General features: G+C 52.5%; 1 long non-coding RNA gene across 1 annotated transcript in view; it reads right to left on the bottom strand.

Annotated features, from left to right (window-relative positions):
* LOC140075986 (uncharacterized) overlaps positions 1-24,592 on the bottom strand; it is a 46,528-nt gene that overhangs the window by 17,869 nt on the left and 4,067 nt on the right. The window lies entirely within an intron of this gene.

Genomic DNA, 24,592 nt, shown 5'->3' with positions numbered 1-24,592 from the left:
GTTGGTGCTCCCAGCCTGAGTGACAAGGTGGCAGGTGACCAGGGAAGAGGTAAGTGCTGATGGATCTGTAAGTGCAGGTTCTGCTCGGCCTCTAGTAGAAAAGTTATTGTTTTACTGTGATTAAAGGTTTTACTGCAGAGCAAAGGCCATGAGTTCCCTCTGCGCTGAGGTATGTGGCCATGCCCGTCATCTATCCTCTGCGCTGAGGTATGTGGCCATGCCCGTCATCTATCCTCTGCGCTGAGGTATGTGGCCCTGCCCGTCACTTATCCAAAGGCTGCGATGATCTCTGTGCAGCGCGCACCTCGCCTGCAGCTGGTGTCTCGCTTTCGGTATTGATGTCATTTATCAGCAGCAGGAGAGGAGACGCCTGAACGTGACGCCTGATGCCGGATGTGATGTCATTTATCAGCAGCAGGAGAGGAGACACCTGAACATGACGCCTGATGTGATGTCATTTATCAGCAGCAGGAGAGGAGACGCCTGAACGTGACGCCTGATGCCGGATGTGATGTCATTTATCAGCAGCAGGAGAGGAGACACCTGAACGTGACGCCTGATGCCGGATGTGATGTCATTTATCAGCAGCAGGAGAGGAGACGCCTGAACGTGACGTCTGATGCCGGATGTGATGTCATTTATCAGCAGCAGGAGAGGAGACGCCTGAACGTGACGTCTGATGCCGGATGTGATGTCATTTATCAGCAGCAGGAGAGGAGACGCCTGAACATGACGCCTGATGCCGGATGTGATGTCATTTATCAGCAGCAGGAGAGGAGACACCTGAACGTGACGTCTGATGCCGGATGTGATGTCATTTATCAGCAGCAGGAGAGGAGACGCCTGAACGTGACGCCTGATGCCGTATGTGATGTCATCTATCAGCAGCAGGAGAGGAGACACCTGAACGTGACGCCTGATGCCGGATGTGATGTCATTTATCAGCAGCAGGAGAGGAGACACCTGAACGTGATGTCTGATGCCGTATGTGATGTCATTTATCAGCCGCAGGAGAGGAGACGCCTGAACGTGACGCCTGATGCCGTATGTGATGTCATCTATCAGCAGCAGGAGAGGAGACACCTGAACGTGACGCCTGATGGCGTATGTGATGTGATTTATCCGCAGCAGGAGAGGAGACTCCTAAACGTGACACCTGATGCCGTATGTGATGTCATTTATCAGCAGCAGGAGAGGAGACGTGTGAACGTGATGCCTGATGTGATATCATTTATCAGCAGCAGGAGAGGAGACGCCTGAATGTGATGCCTGATGGCATATGTGATGTCATTTATCAGCAGCAGGAGAGGAGACGCCTGAACGTGACGCCTGATGCCGTATGTGATGTCATTTATCAGCAGCAGGAGAGGAGACTCCTGAACGTGACGCCTGATGCCGGATGTGATGTCATTTATCAGCAGCAGGAGAGGAGACGCCTGAACGTGACGCCTGATGCCGGATGTGATGTCATTTATCAGCAGCAGGAGAGGAGACACCTGAACGTGATGCCTGATGCCGGATGTGATGTCATCTATCAGCAGCAGGAGAGGAGACACCTGAACGTGATGCCTGATGCCGGATGTGATGTAATTTATCAGCAGCAGGAGAGGAGACGCCTGACTGTGACGCCTGATGCCGTATGTGATGTCATTTATCAGCAGCAGGAGAGGAGACGCCTGACTGTGACGCCTGATGCCGTATGTGATGTCATTTATCAGCAGCAGGAGAGGAGACACCTGAACGTGACGCCTGATGCCGGATGTTATGTCATTTATCAGCAGCAGGAGAGGAGACACCTGAACATGATGCCTGATGCCGTATGTGATGTCATTTATCAGCAGCAGGAGAGGAGACGCCTGACTGTGACGCCTGATGCCGTATGTGATGTCATTTATCAGCAGCAGGAGAGGAGACACCTGAACGTGACGCCTGATGCCGTATGTGATGTCATTTATCAGCAGCAGGAGAGGAGACACCTGAACATGATGCCTGATGCCGTATGTGATGTAATTTATCAGCAGCAGGAGAGGAGATGCCTGACCGTGACGCCTGATGCTGTATGTGATGTCATTTATCAGCAGCAGGAGAGAAGATGCCTGAACGTGATGCCTGATGCCGGATGTGATGTAATTTATCAGCAGCAGTAGAGGAGATGCCTGAACATGATGCCTGATGCCGTATGTGATTTCATTTATCCGCAGCAGGAGAGGAGACGCCTGAACGTGACGCCTGATGCCGGATGTGATGTCATTTATCAGCAGCAGGAGAGGAGACGCCTGATCGTGACGCCTGATGCCGTATGTGATGTCATTTATCAGCAGCAGGAGAGGAGACGCCTGAACATGATGCCTGGTGCCGGATGTGATGTCATTTATCAGCAGCAGGAGAGGAGACGCCTGAACGTGACGCCTGGTGCCGTGTGTGATGTCATTTATCAGCAGCAGGAGAGGAGACACCTGAACATGATACCTGGTGCCGGATGTGATGTCATTCATCAGCAGCAGGAGAGGAGACGCCTGAACGTGACGCCTGATGCCGTATGTGATGTCATTTATCAGCAGCAGGAGAGGAGACACCTGAACGTGATGCCTGATGCCGGATGTGATGTCATTTATCAGCAGCAGGAGAGGAGACGCCTGAACGTGACGCCTGATACCGGATGTGATGTCATTTATCAGCAGCAGGAGAGGAGACGCCTGAACGTGACGCCTGATGCTGTATGTGATGTCATTTATCAGCAGCAGGAGAGGAGACGCCTGACTGTGACGCCTGATGCCGGATGTGATGTCATTTATCAGCAGCAGGAGAGGAAACGCCTGAACGTGACGCCTGATGCCGTATGTGATGTCATTTATCAGCAGCAGGAGAGGAGACGCCTGAACGTGACGCCTGATGCCATATGTGATGTCATTTATCAGCAGCAGGAGAGGAGATGCCTGAACGTGACGCCTGATGCCGTATGTGATGTCATTTATCAGCAGCAGGAGAGGAGACGCCTGAACGTGACGCCTGATGCCGTATGTGATGTCATTTATCAGCAGCAGTAAAGGAGACGCCTGAACGTGACGCCTGATGCCGGATGTGATGTCATTTATCAGCAGCAGTAAAGGAGACGCCTGAACATGATGCCTGATGCCGGATGTGATGTCATTTATCAGCAGCAGGAGAGGAGACACCTGAACGTGACGCCTGATGCCGGATGTGATGACATTTATCAGCAGCAGGAGAGGAGACGCCTGAATGTGACGCCTGATACCGTACGTGATGTAATTCATCAGCAGCAGGAGAGGAGACACCTGAACGTGATGCCTGATGCCGGATGTGATGACATTTATCAGCAGCAGGAGAGGAGACGCCTGAATGTGACGCCTGATACCGTACGTGATGTAATTCATCAGCAGCAGGAGAGGAGACGCCTGAACGTGACGCCTGATGCTGTATGTGATGTCATTTATCAGCAGCAGGAGAGGAGACGCCTGACTGTGACGCCTGATGCCGGATGTGATGTAATTTATAAGCAGCAGGAGAAGAGACGCCTGACTGTGACGCCTGATGCCGGATGTGATGTCATTTATCAGCAGCAGGAGAGGAGACACCTGAACGTGACGCCTGATGCCGGATGTGATGTCATTTATCAGCAGCAGGAGAGGAGACGCCTGACTGTGACGCCTGATGCCGTATGTGATGTCATTTATCAGCAGCAGGAGAGGAAACGCCTGAACGTGACGCCTGATGCCGTATGTGATGTCATTTATCAGCAGCAGGAGAGGAGACGCCTGAACGTGACGTCTGATGCCGAATGTGATGTCATTTATCAGCAGCAGGAGAGGAGACGCCTGAACGTGACGCCTGATGCCGTATGTGATGTCATTTATCAGCAGCAGTAAAGGAGACGCCTGAACATGATGCCTGATGCCGGATGTGATGTCATTTATCAGCAGCAGGAGAGGAGACACCTGAACGTGACGCCTGATGGCGTACGTGATGTCATTTATCAGCAGCAGTAAAGGAGACGCCTGAACATGATGCCTGATGCCGTATGTGATGTCATTTATCAGCAGCAGGAGAGGAGACGCCTGAACGTGACGCCTGATGCCGGATGTGAAGTCATTTATCAGCAGCAGGAGAGGAGACGCCTGAACGTGACGCCTGATGCCGGATGTGATGACATTTATCAGCAGCAGGAGAGGAGACGCCTGAATGTGACGCCTGATACCGTACGTGATGTAATTCATCAGCAGCAGGAGAGGAGACGCCTGAACGTGACGCCTGATGCTGTATGTGATGTCATTTATCAGCAGCAGGAGAGGAGACGCCTGACTGTGACGCCTGATGCCGGATGTGATGTAATTTATAAGCAGCAGGAGAAGAGACGCCTGACTGTGACGCCTGATGCCGGATGTGATGTCATTTATCAGCAGCAGGAGAGGAGACACCTGAACGTGACGCCTGATGCCGGATGTGATGTCATTTATCAGCAGCAGGAGAGGAGACGCCTGACTGTGACGCCTGATGCCGTATGTGATGTCATTTATCAGCAGCAGGAGAGGAAACGCCTGAACGTGACGCCTGATGCCGTATGTGATGTCATTTATCAGCAGCAGGAGAGGAGACGCCTGAACGTGACGCCTGATGCCATATGTGATGTCATTTATCAGCAGCAGGAGAGGAGATGCCTGAACGTGACGCCTGATGCCGTATGTGATGTCATTTATCAGCAGCAGGAGAGGAGACGCCTGAACGTGACGCCTGATGCCGTATGTGATGTCATTTATCAGCAGCAGTAAAGGAGACACCTGAACGTGACGCCTGATGCCGGATGTGATGACATTTATCAGCAGCAGGAGAGGAGACGCCTGAATGTGACGCCTGATGCCGGATGTGATGACATTTATCAGCAGCAGGAGAGGAGACGCCTGAATGTGACGCCTGATACCGTACGTGATGTAATTCATCAGCAGCAGGAGAGGAGACGCCTGAACGTGACGCCTGATGCTGTATGTGATGTCATTTATCAGCAGCAGGAGAGGAGACGCCTGACTGTGACGCCTGATGCCGGATGTGATGTAATTTATAAGCAGCAGGAGAAGAGACGCCTGACTGTGACGCCTGATGCCGTATGTGATGTCATTTATCAGCAGCAGGAGAGGAGACGCCTGACTGTGACGCCTGATGCCGTATGTGATGTCATTTATCAGCAGCAGGAGAGGAGACGCCTGAACGTGATGCCTGATGCCGGATGTTATGTCATTTATCAGCAGCAGGAGAGGAGACACCTGAACGTGACGTCTGATGCCGGATGTGATGTCATTTATCAGCAGCAGGAGAGGAGACGCCTGAACGTGACGCCTGATGCCGGATGTGATGTCATTTATCAGCAGCAGGAGAGGAGATGCCTGAACGTGACGCCTGATGCCGTATGTGATGTCATTTATCAGCAGCAGGAGAGGAGACGCCTGAACGTGACGCCTGATGCCGTATGTGATGTCATTTATCAGCAGCAGTAAAGGAGACGCCTGAACATGATGCCTGATGCCGGATGTGATGTCATTTATCAGCAGCAGGAGAGGAGACACCTGAACGTGACGCCTGATGCCGGATGTGATGACATTTATCAGCAGCAGGAGAGGAGACGCCTGAATGTGACGCCTGATGCCGGATGTGATGACATTTATCAGCAGCAGGAGAGGAGACGCCTGAATGTGACGCCTGATACCGTACGTGATGTAATTCATCAGCAGCAGGAGAGGAGACGCCTGAACGTGACGCCTGATGCTGTATGTGATGTCATTTATCAGCAGCAGGAGAGGAGACGCCTGACTGTGACGCCTGATGCCGGATGTGATGTAATTTATAAGCAGCAGGAGAAGAGACGCCTGACTGTGACGCCTGATGCCGTATGTGATGTCATTTATCAGCAGCAGGAGAGGAGACGCCTGACTGTGACGCCTGATGCCGTATGTGATGTCATTTATCAGCAGCAGGAGAGGAGACGCCTGAACGTGATGCCTGATGCCGGATGTTATGTCATTTATCAGCAGCAGGAGAGGAGACACCTGAACGTGACGTCTGATGCCGAATGTGATGTCATTTATCAGCAGCAGGAGAGGAGACATCTGAACGTGACGCCTGGTGCCGTATGTGATGTCATTTATCAGCAGCAGGAGAGGAGACATCTGAACGTGACGCCTGATGCCGAATGTGATGTCATTTATCAGCAGCAGGAGAGGAGACGCCTGAACGTGACGCCTGGTGCCGTATGTGATGTCATTTATCAGCAGCAGGAGAGGAGACGCCTGACTGTGACGCCTGATGCTGTATGTGAAAACGCCTGAACGTGACGCCTGATGCCGTATGTGATGTCATTTATCAGCAGCAGGAGAGGAGACGCCTGAACGTGACGCCTGATGCTGTATGTGATGTCATTTATCAGCAGCAGGAGAGGAGACGCCTGAACGTGACGCCTGATGCTGTATGTGATGTCATTTATCAGCAGCAGGAGAGGAGACGCCTGAACGTGACGCCTGATGCTGTATGTGATGTCATTTATCAGCAGCAGGAGAGGAGACGCCTGAACGTGACGCCTGATGCCAGATGTGATGTCATTTATCAGCAGCAGGAGAGGAGACACCTGAACGTGACGCCTGATGCTGTATGTGATGTCATTTATCAGCAGCAGGAGAGGAGACGCCTGAACGTGACGCCTGATGCTGTATGTGATGTCATTTATCAGCAGCAGGAGAGGAGACGCCTGAACGTGACGCCTGATGCTGTATGTGATGTCATTTATCAGCAGCAGGAGAGGAGACGCCTGAACGTGACGCCTGATGCCAGATGTGATGTCATTTATCAGCAGCAGGAGAGGAGACACCTGAACGTGACGCCTGATGCCAGATGTGATGTCATTTATCAGCAGCAGGAGAGGAGACACCTGAACGTGACGCCTGATGCCGTATGTGATGTCATTTATCAGCAGCAGGAGAGGAGACGCCTGAACGTGACGCCTGATGCCGGATGTGATGTCATTTATCAGCAGCAGGAGAGGAGACGCCTGAACGTGACGCCTGATGCTGTATGTGATGTCATTTATCAGCAGCAGGAGAGGAGACGCCTGAACGTGACGCCTGATGCCAGATGTGATGTCATTTATCAGCAGCAGGAGAGGAGACACCTGAACGTGACGCCTGATGCCGGATGTGATGTCATTTATCAGCAGCAGGAGAGGAGACATCTGAACGTGACGCCTGGTGCCGTATGTGATGTCATTTATTAGCAGCAGGAGAGGAGACACCTGAACGTGATGCCTGATGCCGGATGTGATGTCATTTATCAGCAGCAGGAGAGGAGACACCTGAACGTGACGTCTGATGCCGGATGTGATGTCATTTATCAGCAGCAGGAGAGGAGACACCTGAACGTGATGCCTGATGCCGGATGTGAAGTCATTTATCAGCAGCAGGAGAGGAGACACCTGAACGTGATGCCTGATGCCGGATGTGAAGTCATTTATCAGCAGCAGGAGAGGAGACGCCTGAACGTGACGCCTGATGCCGGATGTGATGTCATTTATCAGCAGCAGGAGAGGAGACACCTGAACGTGATGCCTGATGCCGGATGTGAAGTCATTTATCAGCAGCAGGAGAGGAGACGCCTGAACGTGACGCCTGATGCCGGATGTGATGTCATCTATCAGCAGCAGGAGAGGAGACGTCTGAACGTGACGCCTGATGCCAGATGTGATGTCATTTATCAGCAGCAGGAGAGGAGACGCCTGAATGTAACATTTTTCCATGCCCCCTGTAGCGTCCAGCGCTAATTTACATAAATCTAATTGTTTATACAGAATTTAATGGTTATAATAACTATCAGGGAGAGGATTGCAGCAACAACCTACCTTATTAGCTAGATCTGTGGTAGGTTTCCTTTAATATTCCTGGGACCTGATCTAATTTGTTAAATCTTTATCTAAGAGTGATGTAAATTCCCTGGATACAGAGGTGTAGAGTAGCGAGGCCGAGTGCAGGGAGCTCAGGGTACTCTACGCCTCAGCACTGCCGCCTTCTTCCTCGGATCGCTCCTCTTCCTGTGGAGCCCCTGCACATGCGCAGCAGCCTTTGCTGCAGGGCCGGCAGGTGCAGTATTTCCATAGTAGCCGCCAGTGAAGCGCAAGCATGAAGAGCAGCGCCATAGACATGGAAGGAGGCGGCACAGAGGAGGACAGTCTACTCCTCACCCCAGTACACTAAGAGCACAGCAGTGTGAGGTCCCCCCAGAGCACTTGAAAGTTAAACTCCTACAAGCAACTAACAACATTGCCAATCTGTTTCTACCCACTTCATGTGCTGCACAAAAATGTAAGATGTAACAAAAAGTCTGCCAAAATGTTGTAATTCTGCAACTTCAGGCCAGAATTGTGTTATATTAGATTAGGAGAAAACATTAACAGCAATTCTAAGGAATTGTTAGATGACTGGTCCCTCCACGGGGGTCTCCAAGGACCCATCTGAGAAGCTGATAGCAGGGGACCAGGTGCCGGTGCTGAAAGTCCAGCTCCAACCCGATATTGAGAACTTCTCCTTAATTCCCTTTTAATACCAGGGCAGTGTATAGATATACTAAGGATATAAAGGAAATCTACCATCAAATTCCATCTGATAAAGCAGGGACATTACTCATAGATCCATGCACCGGCACTGTGGGAATCTTCTCCTTCCTTCTAAAAAAATCAAATTTTATAATTATGTTAATTAAGGCTCTGTTGGTGTTACCAGAGACTCGCTGTAGCTTCACAGGCTGTTACACTGTCTCCCCTCCACCTGCTCCCGCACAGTGTAACAGCCCGTGAAGCTACAGCACAGAGGGGCTTTGGTAACACCCTCAGAGGGCTTCAGGCTTATTAATATAAATATAAAAGTTGATTTTAGAAGGGCAGAGCCCATGGATAACGCACATAAGAAGATCCCCAGTCCCGGTGCCCGGATCTATGAGTAATGTCCCGGGTTTATCAGGATGGATTCTGATGGGAGATGTTTTCTTACTATAGGGATAAAAGTGAGGATGAAGAGGCCGACGTTGTATCGCAGACACAGACTGGAATGTTTTCCGCTCTTGATAATAAGCAAAAAGTATTATGAAAAATGTCCTGGTAATTTCAGCGGTGAATAATTTATGGTATAATCTGCAGCTGTTACTAAGGATGTGCCGGTAATTTGGGATAAAACACATCCATTATTTATGTGCATTTATTTGAGAGCCGGACCCGAGGCTGCGGATCAGCTCCTGCGTGAAGCCGTCCGTGTCCATGATTACTCGGCAGATTTACTGCGTGCAGGTAGTCCGTGACGCGTCTGTGAGCGGCAGATGTTATCGGTCGTCCTGTAGTTGCGCATCATTTACAGAGTCTTCACCTTCACTCTGACTCTGAGGAGTGGGGAGCCCCGGGGGAAGGATTCGCCCCTTTCTGCTGCTTCCAAATTTATACCCTTTCCTTTTGCAACCCCATTAAAAATGCCCTTCCCATTGTATACCTGACACTTCCCATTCCTCTTCCTGACACTGCTGTGCACTGTGCGCTGGGGCCGGTAGGAGCAGTGACATCATCACATCCCGCCTGCCGGCCTCTGCCCTACACAGTGACAGCTGAGGGTCAATGGTGGAGCAGGAAGCTGATGGCTCCCAGCTCCACCACTGCCTACAACACAGTGGAGCCAGGAGTGGGACATGTGTGGTCAATGAAGAAGATTATCGATCAATGTGGGATAAACACAATGGGCAGATTTACTTACCCGGTCCATTCGCAATCCAGCGGCGCTTTCTCTGCGGAGGATTCGGGTCTTACGGCGATTCACTAAGGCAGTTCCTCCGACGTCCACCAGGTGTCGCTGCTGCGCTGGTGAGGTAAGCGCGTGTACAGCGACACTTTTTTTAAAAAAATGCTGCAGTTTTTCTGAATCCATCAGGTCTTCGTTCGGCCACGCCCCCCGATTTCCATCGCGTGCATGCCAGCGCCGATGCACCACAATCCGATCGCGCGCGCCAAAAACCCGGGGCAATTCAGCGCAAATCGGAAACATTCGGGTAACACGTTGGGAAAATGCGAATCGGGCCCTATGTAAATGACCCCCAAAGAGTCTGATCCTCACCCTGAAAGTTTTAAACATTCATTCATAGAGCACAAATCACTTCGTCTTTTGTTAATTTTAAAATACTTTCAATACAAGTTATATTTTAGTGGTGTAAAAAGGTTATGATTGACAAGGGGCATTTATGTGTGTCAGGTCCATGGGGCAGGGGATGAAGGATTTCAGGGAAGGTGATGGGTTGTAGGGTTCAGTCTGGGAAACACAGTCCATATATCAGCTCCCAGGCCACACATAGGACACCCAGCGTCACATGGAGCTGAGAGTCCCTGCAGGACTATTGCCCCCTACAGAGAAACTTCAGGTCCTTCTATCTCCCAATTTCAAAGCGACCCAAAAGTCTGACCCTGTGCCATCTCTAACCAATCCCTTATCCTGCGTATAGGGTTCAGTCAGTGATTTGGGACAACCCTTAAATGTGGAGATGATTTTCTTCTAAGATAAGGCATGAGACCCCACGATTGTCCAACATCAGATATTGGACTGTACTGACTAAGACTTAAACTTCCTTATTCTGTATGAGGGGGGGGGGGGGGGGTGAGGCAGGACGGCTGACACTATGGAATCAGAAAGTTACTGTAATCCTCCTGGTTCTTTGACTGTGTGCGGGGTAAGGAGCTGACTATGTGACTGTGTGCGAGGTGAGGAGCCTACTATATGACTGTGTGCGGGGTGAGGAGCTGACTATGTGACTGTGTGCAGGGTGAGGAGCTGACTATATGTCTGTGTGCGAGGTGAGGAACTGACTATGTGACTGTGTGCGGGGTGAGGGGCTGACTATGTGACTGTGTGCGGGGTGAGGAGCTGACTATGTGACTGTGTGCGGGATGAGGATCAGACTATGTGACTGTGTGCAGGGTGAGGAGGTGACTATATGACTGTGTGCGGGGTGAGGAGCTAGCTATGTGACTGTGTGCAGGGTGAGGAGCTGACTATGTGACTGTGTGCAGGGTGAGGAGCTGACTATATGTCTGTGTGCGAGGTGAGGAACTGACTATGTGACTGTGTGCAGGGTGAGGAGCTGACTATGTGACTGTGTGCGGGGTGAGGAGCTGACTATGTGACTGTGTGCGGAGTGAGGAGCTGACTATGTGACTGTGTGCAGGGTGAGGAGCTGACTATGTGACTGTGTGCAGGGTGAGGAGCTGACTATGTGACTGTGTGCAGGGTGAGGAGCTGACTATGTGACTGTGTGCAGGGTGAGGAGCTGACTATGTGACTGTGTGCGCGGTGAGGAGCTGACTATGTGACTGTGTGCGGGGTGAGGAGCTGACTATGTGACTGTGTGCGGGGTGAGGATCAGACTATATGACTGTGTGCAGGGTGAGGAGCTGACTATGTGACTGTGTGCGGAGTGAAGAGCTGACTATGTGACTGTGTGCAGGGTGAGGATCAGACTATATGACTGTGTGCAGGGTGAGGAGCTGACTATGTGACTGTGTGCGGGATGAGGATCAGACTATGTGACTGTGTGCAGGGTAAGGAGCTGACTATATGACTGTGTGAGGGATGAGGAGCTGACTATGTGACTGTGTGCAGGGTGAGGAGCTGACTATGTGACTGTGTGCGCGGTGAGGAGCTGACTATGTGACTGTGTGCAGGGTGAGGAGCTGACTACGTGACTGTGTGCGCGGTGAGGAGCTGACTATGTGACTGTGTGCGGGGTGAGGGGCTGACTATGTGACTGTGTGCGGGGTGAGGAGCTGACTATGTGACTGTGTGCGGGATGAGGAGCTGACTATGTGACTGTGTGCGGGGTGAGGAGCTGACTATATGACTGTGTGCGGGGTGAGGAGCTAACTATGTGACTGTGTGCGGGGTGAAGATCAGACTATATGACTGTGTGCAGGGTGAGGAGCTGACTATGTGACTGTGTGCGGGGTGAGGATCAGACTATATGACTGTGTGCAGGGTGAGGAGCTGACTATATGACTGTGTGCGGGGTAAGGAGCTGACTATGTGACTGTGTGCAGGGTGAGGAGCCGACTATGTGACTGTGTGCGGGGTGAGGAGCTGACTATGTGACTGTGTGCGGGGTGAGGAGCTGACTATGTGACTGTGTGCGGGGTGAGGAGCTGAATATGTGACTGTGTGCGGGGTGAGGAGCTGACTATGTGACTGTGTGCAGGGTGAGGAGCCGACTATGTGACTGTGTGCAGGCTAAGGAGCCGACTATGTGACTGTGTGCGGGGTGAGGAGCTGACTATGTGACTGTGTGTGAGATGAGAAGCTGACTACGTGACTGTGTGTGGGGTGAGGAGCTGACTATGTGACTGTGTGCAGGGTGAGGAGCCGACTATATGACTGTGTGCGGGTTGAGGAGCTGACTATGTGACTGTGTGCGGGGTGAGGAGCTGACTATGTGACTGTGTGCAGGGCGAGGAGCTGACTATGTGACTGTGTGCAGGGTGAGGAGCTGACTATATGACTGTGTGCGGGGTGAGGAGCTGACTATGTGACTGTGTGCAGGGTGAGGAGCCGACTATATGACTGTGTGCGGGGTGAGGAGCTGACTATATATCTGTGTGCGGGGTGAGGAGCTGACTATGTGACTGTGTGCAGGGTGAGGAGCTGACTATGTGACTGTGTGCGGAGTGAGGAGCTGACTATGTGACTGTGTGCAGGGTGAGGAGCTGACTATGTGACTGTGTGCGGGGTGAGGAGCTGAATATGTGACTGTGTGCAGGGTGAGGAGCTGACTATGTGACTGTGTGCAGGGTGAGGAGCTGACTATGTGACTGTGTGCGGGGTGAGGAGCTGAATATGTGACTGTGTGCAGGGTGAGGAGCTGACTATGTGACTGTGTGCAGGGTGAGGAGCTGACTATGTGACTGTGTGCAGGCTGAGGAGCCGACTATGTGACTGTGTGCGGGGTGAGGAGCTGACTATGTGACTGTGTGTGAGATGAGAAGCTGACTACGTGACTGTGTGTGGGGTGAGGAGCTGACTATGTGACTGTGTGCAGGGTGAGGAGCCGACTATATGACTGTGTGCGGGGTGAGGAGCTGACTATGTGACTGTGTGCGGGGTGAGGAGCTGACTATGTGACTGTGTGCAGGGTGAGGAGCTGACTATGGGACTGTGTGCAGGGTGAGGAGCTGACTATATGACTGTGTGCGGGGTGAGGAGCTGACTATATGTCTGTGTGCGGGGTGAGGAGCTGACTATGTGACTGTGTGCAGGGTGAGGAGCTGACTATGTGACTGTGTGCGGAGTGAGGAGCTGACTATGTGACTGTGTGCAGGGTGAGGAGCTGACTATGTGACTGTGTGCGGAGTGAGGAGCTGACTATGTGACTGTGTGCAGGGTGAGGAGCTGACTATGTGACTGTGTGCAGGGTGAGGAGCCGACTATATGACTGTGTGCGGGGTAAGGAGCTGACTATGTGACTGTGTGCGGGGTGAGGAGCTGACTATGTGACTGTGTGCGGGGTGTCACATAGTCAAGTTATATTTTAGTGGTGTAAAAAGGTTATGATTGACAAGGGGCATTTATGTGTGTCAGGTCCATGGGGCAGGGGATGAAGGATTTCAGGGAAGGTGATGGGTTGTAGGGTTCAGTCTGGGAAACACAGTCCATATATCAGCTCCCAGGCCACACATAGGACCCCCAGCGTCACATGGAGCTGAGAGTCCCTGCAGGACTATTGCCCCCTACAGAGAAACTTCAGGTCCTTCTATCTCCCAATTTCAAAGCGACCCAAAAGTCTGACCCTGTGCCATCTCTAACCAATCCCTTATCCTGTGTATAGGGTTCAGTCAGTGATTTGGGACAACCCTTAAATGTGGAGATGATTTTCTTCTAAGATAAGGCATGAGACCCCACGATTGTCCAACATCAGATATTGGACTGTACTGACTAAGACTTAAACTTCCTTATTCTGTATGAGGGGGGGGGGGGGGTGAGGCAGGACGGCTGACACTATGGAATCAGAAAGTTACTGTAATCCTCCTGGTTCTTTGACTGTGTGCGGGGTGAGGAGCTGACTATGTGACTGTGTGCGAGGTGAGGAGCCTACTATATGACTGTGTGCGGGGTGAGGAGCTGACTATGTGACTGTGTGCGGGGTGAGGAGCTGACTATATGACTGTGTGCGGGGTGAGGAGCTGACTATGTGACTGTGTGCAGGGTGAGGAGCTGACTATGTGACTGTGTGCAGTGTGAGGAGCTGACTATGTGACTGTGTGCAGGGTGAGGAGCTGACTATGTGACTGTGTGCAGGGTAAGGAGCTGACTATATGACTGTGTGAGGGATGAGGAGCTGACTATATGACTGTGTGCGGGGTGAGGAGCTGACTATGTGACTGTGTGCGGGGTGAGGAGCTGACTATATGACTGTGTGCGGGGTGAGGAGCTAGCTATGTGACTGTGTGCAGGGTGAGGAGCTGACTATATGACTGTGTGCGGGGTGAGGAGCTGACTATGTGACTGTGTGCAGGGTGAGGAGCTGACTATATGGGGGTCATTTACTAACGGCCCGATTCTCGTTTTCCCGACGTGTTACCCGAATATTTCCGATTTGCGCCGCTTGTACATGAATTGCCCCGGGTTTTTGGCGCACGCGATCGGATTGTGGCGCATCGGGGCCGGCATGCGCGCGACAGAAATCGGGGGGGCGTGGCCTAACGAAAACCGCCGCATATTCGGAAAAACCGCCGCATTTAAAAACCGAAATGTGTCGCTTGGGAAGCACTCACCTTCACCTGCTATGGGATGGTGCATTCCGGGGCGTTAAGATTATTTTCGGCGCAGCAGCTCCACCTGGTGGACGGCGGAGGAACTACCTTCTTAAATCCCAGCCGGACCCGAATCCTGTGCAGAGAACGCACCGCTGGATCGCGAATGGGCCGGGTAAGTAAATCTGCCCCTATGTCTGTGTGCGAGGTGAGGAACTGACTATGTGACTGTGTGCAGGGTGAGGAGCTGACTATGTGACTGTGTGCGGGGTGAGGAGCTGAATATGTGACTGTGTGCAGGGTGAGGAGCTGACTATGTGACTGTGTGCGAAGTGAGGAGCTGACTATGTGACTGTGTGCGGGATGAGGATCAGACTATGTGACTGTGTGCAGGGTAAGGAGCTGACTATATGACTGTGTGCGGGATGAGGAGCTGACTATGTGACTGTGTGCAGGGTGAGGAGCTGACTATGTGACTGTGTGCGCGGTGAGGAGCTGACTATGTGACTGTGTGCAGGGTGAGGAGCTGACTATGTGAGTGTGTGCGGGGTAAGGAGCTAACTATGTGACTGTGTGCGGGGTGAGGATCAGACTATATGACTGTGTGCAGGGTGAGGAGCTGACTATGTGACTGTGTGCGGGGTGAGGATCAGACTATATGACTGTGTGCAGGGTGAGGAGCTGACTATGTGACTGTGTGCGGGGTAAGGAGCTGACTATGTGACTGTGTGCAGGGTGAGGAGCTGACTATGTGACTGTGTGCGGGGTGAGGAGCTGACTATGTGACTGTGTGCGGGGTGAGGAGCTGAATATGTGACTGTGTGCAGGGAGAGGAGCTGACTATGTGACTGTGTGCGGGGTGAGGAGCTGACTATGTGACTGTGTGCGGGGTGAGGAGCTGACTATGTGACTGTGTGCGGGGTGAGGAGCTGACTATGTGACTGTGTGCAGGCTGAGGAGCCGACTATATGACTGTGTGCGGGGTGAGGAGCTGACTATGTGACTGTGTGTGAGATGAGAAGCTGACTACGTGACTGTGTGTGGGGTGAGGAGCTGACTATGTGACTGTGTGCGAGATGAGAAGCTGACTACGTGACTGTGTGCGGGATGAGGAGCTGACTATGTGACTGTGTGCAGGGTGAGGAGCTGACTATGTGACTGTGTGCGCGGTGAGGAGCTGACTATGTGACTGTGTGCAGGGTGAGGAGCTGACTATGTGAGTGTGTGCGGGGTAAGGAGCTAACTATGTGACTGTGTGCGGGGTGAGGATCAGACTATATGACTGTGTGCAGGGTGAGGAGCTGACTATGTGACTGTGTGCGGGGTGAGGATCAGACTATATGACTGTGTGCAGGGTGAGGAGCTGACTATATGACTGTGTGCGGGGTAAGGAGCTGACTATGTGACTGTGTGCAGGGTGAGGAGCTGACTATGTGACTGTGTGCGGGGTGAGGAGCTGACTATGTGACTGTGTGCGGGGTGAGGAGCTGAATATGTGACTGTGTGCAGGGTGAGGAGCCGACTATATGACTGTGTGCGGGGTGAGGAGCTGACTATGTGACTGTGTGCGGGGTGAGGAGCTGACGATGTGACTGTGTGCAGGGTGAGGAGCTGACTATGTGACTGTGTGCGGGGTGAGGATCAGACTATGTGACTGTGTGCGGGGTGAGGAGCTGACGATGTGACTGTGTGCAGGGTGAGGAGCTGACTATGTGACTGTGTGCGGGGTGAGGATCAGACTATGTGACTGTGTGCGGGGTGAGGAGCTGGATATGTGACTGTGTGCAGGGTGAGGAGCTGACTATGTGACTGTGTGTGCAGGGTGAGGAACTGACTTTGTGACTGTGTGCGGGATGAGAATCAGACTATGTGACTGTGTGCGGGGTGAGGAGGTGACTATATGACTGTGTGCGGGGTGAGGAGCTGACTATGTGACTGTGTGCGGGGTGAGGAGCTGACTATGTGACTGTGTGCGGGGTGAGGAGCTGACTATGTGACTGTGTGCGGGGTGAGGAGCTGACTATGTGACTGTGTGTGGGGTGAGGAGCTGACTATGTGACTGTGTGCAGGGTGAGGAGCTTACTATGTGACTGTGTGCGGAGTGAGGGGCTTACTATGTGAATGTGTACAGGGTGAGGAGCTGACTATGTGACTGTGTGCAGGGTGAGGAGCTGACTATGTGACTGTGTGCGGGGTAAAGAGCTGACTATGTGACTGTGTGCAGGGTGAGGAGCTGACTATGTGACTGTGTGCAGGGTGAGGAGCTGACTATGTGACTGTGTGCGGGGTGAGGAGGTGACTATATGGCTGTGTGCGGGGTGAGAAGCTGACTATATGACTGTGTGCGGGGTGAGGAGCTGACTATGTGACTGTGTGCGGGGTGAGGAGCTGACTATGTGACTGTGTGCAGGGTGAGGAGCTGACTATGTGACTGTGTGCGGGGTGAGGGGCTGACTATGTGACTGTGTGCAGGGTGAGGAGCTGACTATGTGACTGTGTGCAGGGTGAGGAGCAGACTATGTGACTGTGTGCGGAGTGAGGAGCTGACTAAGTGACTGTGTGCAGGGTGAGCAGCTGACTATGTGACTGTGTGCAGGGTGAGGAGCTGACTATGTGACTGTGTGCGGAGTGAGGAGCTGACTATGTGACTGTGTGCGGGGTGAGGAGCTGACTATGTGACTGTGTGCGGGGTGAGGAGCTGACTATGTGACTGTGTGCGGGGTGAGGAGGTGACTAAGTGACTGTGTGCGGGGTGAGGAGCTGACTATGTGACTGTGTGCGGAGTGAGGAGCTGACTATGTGACTGTGTGCGGGGTGAGGAGCTGACTATGTGACTGTGTGCGGGGTGAGGGGCTGACTATGTGACTGTGTGCAGGGTGAGGAGCTGACTATGTGACTGTGTGCGGGGTGAGGATCAGACTATGTGACTGTGTGCAGGGTGAGGAGCTGGATATGTGACTGTGTGCAGGGTGAGGAGCTGGCTATATGACTGTGTGTGGGGTGAGGAGCTGACTATGTGACTGTGTGTGCAGGGTGAGGAACTGACTATGTGACTGTGTGCGGGATGAGGATCAGACTATGTGACTGTGTGCGGGGTGAGGAGGTGACTATATGACTGTGTGCGGGGTGAGGAGCTGACTATGTGACTGTGTGCGGGGTGAGGAGCTGACTATGTGACTGTGTGCGGGGTGAGGGGCTGACTATGTGACTGTGTACAGGGTGAGGAGCTGACTATGTGACTGTGTGCAGGGTGAGGAGCTGACTTTGTGACTGTGTGCGGGGTGAGGAGCTGACTATGTGACTGTGTGCGGGGTGAGGAGGTGACTATATGGCTGTGTGCGGGGTGAGAAGCTGACTATATGACTGTGTGCGGGGTAAGGAGCTGACTATGTGACTGTGTGCGGGGTGAGGAGGTGACTAAGTGACTGTGTGCGGGGTGAGGAGCTGACTATGTGACTGTGTGCGGAGTGAGGAGCTGACTATGTGACTGAGTGCGGGGTGAGGAGCTGACTATGTGACTGTGTGCGGGGTGAGGAGCTGACTATGTGACTGTGTGCAGGGTGAGGAGCTGACTATGTGACTGTGTGCGGAGTGAGGAGCTGACTATGTGACTGTGTGCGGGGTGAGGAGGTGACTATATGGCTGTGTGCAGGGTGAGAAGCTGACTATATGACTGTGTGCGGGGTGTGGAGCTGACTATGTGACTGTGTGCGGGGTGAGGAGCTGACTATGTGACTGTGTGCAGGGTGAGGAGCTGATTATGTGACTGTGTGCGGGGTGAGGGGCTGACTATGTGACTGTGTGCAGGGTGAGGAGCTGACTATGTGACTGTGTGCAGGGTGAGGAGCAGACTATGTGACTGTGTGCGGAGTGAGGAGCTGACTATGTGACTGTGTGCAGGGTGAGCAGCTGACTATGTGACTGTGTGCGGGGTGAGGAGCTGACTATGTGACTGTGTGCGGAGTGAAGAGCTGACTATGTGATTGTGTGCAGGGTGAGGAGCTGACTATGTGACTGTGTGCGGGGTGAGGAGCTGACTATGTGACTGTGTGCGGAGTGAGGAGCTGACTATGTGACTGTGTGCGGGGTGAGGAGCTGACTATGTGACTGTGTGCGGGGTAAGGAGCTGACTATGTGACTGTGTGCGGGGTGAGGAGGTGACTAAGTGACTGTGTGCGGGGTGAGGAGCTGACTATGTGACTGTGTGCAGGGTGAGGAGCAGACTATGTGACTGTGTGCGGAGTGAGGAGCTGACTATGTGACTGTGTGCAGGGTGAGCAGCTGACTATGTGACTGTGTGCGGGGTGAGGAGCTGACTATGTGACTGTGTGCGGAGTGAAGAGCTGACTATGTGATTGTGTGCAGGGTGAGGAGCTGACTATGTGACTGTGTGCAGGGTGAGGAGCTGACTATGTGACTGTGTGCGGAGTGAGGAGCTGACTATGTGACTGTGTGCGGGGTGAGGAGCTGACTATGTGACTGTGTGCGGGGTAAGGAGCTGACTATGTGACTGTGTGCGGGGTGAGGAGGTGACTAAGTGACTGTGTGCGGGGTGAGGAGCTGACTATGTGACTGTGTGCGGAGTGAGGAGCTGACTATGTGACTGTGTGCGGGGTGAGGAGCTGACTATGTGACTGTGTGCGGGGTGAGGGGCTGACTATGTGACTGTGTGCAGGGTGAGGAGCTGACTATGTGACTGTGTGCGGGGTGAGGATCAGACTATGTGACTGTGTGCAGGGTGAGGAGCTGGATATGTGACTGTGTGCAGGGTGAGGAGCTGACTATATGACTGTGTGCGGGGTGAGGATCAGACTATGTGACTGTGTGCAGGGTGATGAGCTGACTATGTGACTGTGTGTGCAGGGTGAGGAACTGACTATGTGACTGTGTGCGGGATGAGGAACAGACTATGTGACTGTGTGCGGGGTGAGGAGGTGACTATATGACTGTGTGCGGGGTGAGGAGCTGACTATGTGACTGTGTGCGGGGTGAGGAGCTGACTATGTGACTGTGTGCGGGGTGAGGGGCTGACTATGTGACTGTGTAAAGGGTGAGGAGCTGACTATGTGACTGTGTGCAGGGTGAGGAGCTGACTATGTGACTGTGTGCGGGGTGAGGAGCTGACTATGTGACTGTGTGCGGGGTGAGGAGGTGACTATATGGCTGTGTGCGGGGTGAGAAGCTGACTATATGACTGTGTGCAGGGTGAGGAGCAGACTATGTGACTGTGTGCGGAGTGAGGAGCTGACTATGTGACTGTGTGCAGGGTGAGCAGCTGACTATGTGACTGTGTGCGGGGTGAGGAGCTGACTATGTGACTGTGTGCGGGGTGAGGAGCTGACTATGTGACTGTGTGCAGGGTGAGGAGCAGACTATGTGACTGTGTGCGGAGTGAGGAGCTGACTATGTGACTGTGTGCAGGGTGAGCAGCTAACTATGTGACTGTGTGCGGGGTGAGGAGCTGACTATGTGACTGTGTGCGGAGTGAAGAGCTGACTATGTGATTGTGTGCAGGGTGAGGAGCTGACTATGTGACTGTGTGCAGGGTGAGGAGCTGACTATGTGACTGTGTGCGGAGTGAGGAGCTGACTATGTGACTGTGTGCGGGGTGAGGAGCTGACTATGTGACTGTGTGCGGGGTAAGGAGCTGACTATGTGACTGTGTGCGGGGTGAGGAGGTGACTATATGACTGTGTGCGGGGTGAGGAGCTGACTATATGACTGTGTGCGGGGTAAGGAGCTGACTATGTGACTGTGTGCGGAGTGAGTAGCTGACTATGTGACTGTGTGCGGGGTGAGGAGCTGACTATGTGACTGTGTGCGGGGTGAGGAGGTGACTATGTGACTGTGTGCGGGGTGAGGAGCTGACTATGTGACTGTGTGCGGGGTGAGGGGCTGACTATGTGACTGTGTGCAGGGTGAGGAGCTGACTATGTGACTGTGTGCAGGGTGAGGAGCTGGATATGTGACTGTGTGCAGGGTGAGGAGCTGACTATATGACTGTGTGCGGGGTGAGGAGGTGACTATGTGACTGTGTGCAGGGTGAGGAGCTGACTATGTGACTGTGTGTGCAGGGTGAGGAACTAACTATGTGACTGTGTGCGGGATGAGGATCAGACTATGTGACTGTGTGCGGGGTGAGGAGGTGACTATATGACTGTGTGCGGGGTGAGATTAGGTGAGTATATGACTGTGTGTGGGGTGAGGAGCTGTCTATATGACTGTGTGCGGGGTGAGGAGCTGACTATGTGACTGTGTGCAGGGTGAGGAGCTGACTATGTGACTGTGTGCGGGGTGAGGAGCTGACTATGTGACTGTGTGCAGGGTGAGGAGGTGACTATGTGACTGTGTGCAGGGTGAGGAGCTGACTATGTGACTGTGTGTGGGGTGAGGAGCTGACTATGTGACTGTGTGCAGGGTGAGGAGCTGACTATGTGACTGTGTGCGGGGTGAGGAGGTGACTATGTGACTGTGTGCGGGGTGAGGAGCTGACTATGTGACTGTGTGCAGGGTGAGGAGCTGACTATGTGACTGTGTGTGGGGTGAGGAGCTGACTATGTGACTGTGTGCAGGGTGAGGAGCTGACTATGTGACTGTGTGCGGGGTGAGGAGGTGACTATGTGACTGTGTGCGGGGTGAGGAGCTGACTATGTGACTGTGTGCGGGGTGAGGGGCTGACTATGTGACTGTGTGCAGGGTGAGGAGCTGACTATGTGACTGTGTGCAGGGTGAGGAGCTGACTATGTGACTGTGTGCGGGGTGAGGAGGTGACTATGTGACTGTGTGCGGGGTGAGGATCAGACTATGTGACTGTGTGCAGGGTGAGGAGCTGGATATGTGACTGTGTGCAGGGTGAGGAGCTGACTATATGACTGTGTGCGGGGTGAGGATCAGACTATGTGACTGTGTGCAGGGTGATGAGCTGACTATGTGACTGTGTGTGCAGGGTGAGGAACTGACTATGTGACTGCGTGCGGGGTGAGGGGCTGACTATGTGACTGTGTGCGGGGTGAGGAGCTGACTATGTGACTGTGTGCGGGGTGAGGAGCTGACTATGTGACTGTGTGCAGGGTGAGGAGCTGGATATGTGACTGTGTGCAGGGTGAGGAGCTGACTATATGACTGTGTGCGGGGTGAGGATCAGACTATGTGACTGTGTGCAGGGTGATGAGCTGACTATGTGACTGTGTGTGCAGGGTGAGGAACTGACTATGTGACTGCGTGCGGGGTGAGGGGCTGACTATGTGACTGTGTGCGGGGTGAGGAGCTGACTATGTGACTGTGTGCAGGGTGAGGAGCTGACTAAGTGACTGTGTGCGGGGTGAGGAGGTGACTAAGTGACTGTGTGCGGGGTGAGGAGCTGACTATGTGACTGTGTGCGGAGTGAGGAGCTGACTATGTGACTGTGTGCGGGGTGAGGAGCTGACTATGTGACTGTGTGCGGGGTGAGGGGCTGACTATGTGACTGTGTGCGGGGTGAGGAGCTGACTATGTGACTGTGTGCGGGGTGAGGAGCTGACTATGTGACTGTGTGCAGGGTGAGGAGCTGACTATGTGACTGTGTGCAGGGTGAGGAGCTGACTATGTGACTGTGTGCAGGGTGAGTAGCTGACTATGTGACTGTGTGCGGGGTGAGTAGCTGACTATGTGACTGTGTGCGGGGTGAGGAGCTGACTATGTGACTGTGTGCGGGGTGAGGAGCTATGTGACTGTGTGCGGGGTGAGGAGCTGACTATGTGACTGTGTGCAGGGTGAGGAGCTGACTATGTGACTGTGTGCAGGGTGAGGAGCTGACTATGTGACTGTGTGCAGGGTGAGTAGCTGACTATGTGACTGTGTGCGGGGTGAGTAGCTGACTATGTGACTGTGTGCGGGGTGAGGAGCTGACTATGTGACTGTGTGCGGGGTGAGGAGCTGACTATGTGACTGTGTGCGGAGTGAGTAGCTGACTATGTGACTGTGTAGGGGGTAAGGAGCAGAGAATGGGGCAGATTTACTTACCCGGTCCATTCGCGATCCAGCGGCGCGTTCGCTGCGGTGGTTTCGGGTTTTCCGGTGATTCACTAAGGCTGTTCCTCCGACGTCCACCAGGTGTCGCTGCAGCGCTGAAGTCCGCCGAGGCCCGCCGGAGTTCACGATCCTATTCTTGGTGAAGGTAAGCGCGTGTCGCTCCGAATCCGTCGGGTTTTTGTTCGGCCAGGCCCCCCCCCGACTTCCGTCGCATGCATGCCGGCGCCGATGCGCCACAATCCGATCGCGTGCGCCAAAAACCCGGGGCAATACAGGAAAAATCTGCGCAAATGGGAAATATTCGGGTAACACGTCGGGAAAACGCAAATCGGGCCCTTAGTAAATGACCCCCTATTTGACTGTGTGCGAGGTGAGGAACAGACTACGTGACTCACCCTGATTCAATACCTGTTATAAACTCGTTATCTCCCCAGGATCCAGCGCTGTCTCCTTTTTCTGGTGCTGTGACCATTTTCTGAAAAAGAATCAATTGCTTCTGTCTCCTGAAGACACGGATACAATTGATTGTGACTGTAGTGATACCTCTGTGTGCACCCTCCTTATGACACAGGTGACACAATGCTGTCATTATCAGGTCCTCGTGTAGACGCTTGGCAGAAGAGACCGGAGATGACCCTGCAGGATTTTGGGAGGTCAGTCATTATAGCCCTTTATAACCGCCCGCAGTCCTGGGGTGCTGTATATTAGTTATTGCGGCGCTGCTGATTCTCCATACAGGTAAATGAGGGGGTGCTGCTGGTTCTGCATAAAAAAATAGTGAGGGGGCGCTGCTTGTTGCTCCATAGAACTGAATGAAGGGTGCAAATACTAAGGGGCAGATTTATCAAGCAGTGTGAAAGTCAGAATATTTCCAATTGCCCATGGCAACCAATCACAGCTCAGCTTTCATTTCACCAGTGCTCATGAATATTTTAAAGGGGAGCTGTGATTGGTTGCCATGGGCCATTGGAAATATTCTGACTTTCAGACACTTGATAAATCTGCCCCTATGAATGAATTATGGGGAAGCAGGTGGGACAAATAAATGAATTAGAAATGTCTTATATATAAACAAATTAGTAGTAAGAATAATCTAATTCTGGGGCTGCAGTACAGAAATGACTGGGTGCCACTGTATATAATATCATACATGTGATTTATTTCTGGTGTATAGAGGAGGGTATAATACATTACTTGGTGGGATGGGGGATCTAATTTGGTGAGTGACTGGTGTGATTTTCTGTCCGGGTGGTAAATCCTGCCCCGATGAGTCCTAACAAAAATCTAAGTACTCGTTCTGAAAGAAATGATGTGTACATTAATGCTGAGTACATCATTATGTAACATTACAGGAGCAATTCTAACAATCTATATAAAGCTGTTCCCCGACTTACAGACAATCCCTAGTCACAGACAGAGCGCTCTGACCACTGTGACATCTGGTGAAGCTCTCTGGATGCTGGTAATTTACTTTAGTCCCAGGCTGCAATGATTAACTGGTGTTTATAATGAAGTTTTATTGTTAACCCTTGTTGCTGTGTCAACCCAAAAAATTTTCAATCTTATTGTCACAGGTCCCACAAAATAATTTGGCTGGAGTTACACATATTAACTATACCTGTTCCAACTTACATACCAATTCAACTTAAGAATTAACAAAAAGAGCCCAGATCTTGTACGCAGCCCAGGGCTGCCTGTATATAATATATGTCTATTGGGAGGCTGAAATAGCTGAGTAATAATCCCAGCAGAATGTGTCAGTTATGG

This window comes from Engystomops pustulosus, chromosome 8 (genome assembly GCF_040894005.1).
Source record: "Engystomops pustulosus chromosome 8, aEngPut4.maternal, whole genome shotgun sequence".
NCBI classification, from domain to species: domain Eukaryota; kingdom Metazoa; phylum Chordata; class Amphibia; order Anura; family Leptodactylidae; genus Engystomops; species Engystomops pustulosus.
Note: the sequence above shows the minus strand (reverse complement) of the source record. Positions and strands in the feature narration are given on the sequence as shown.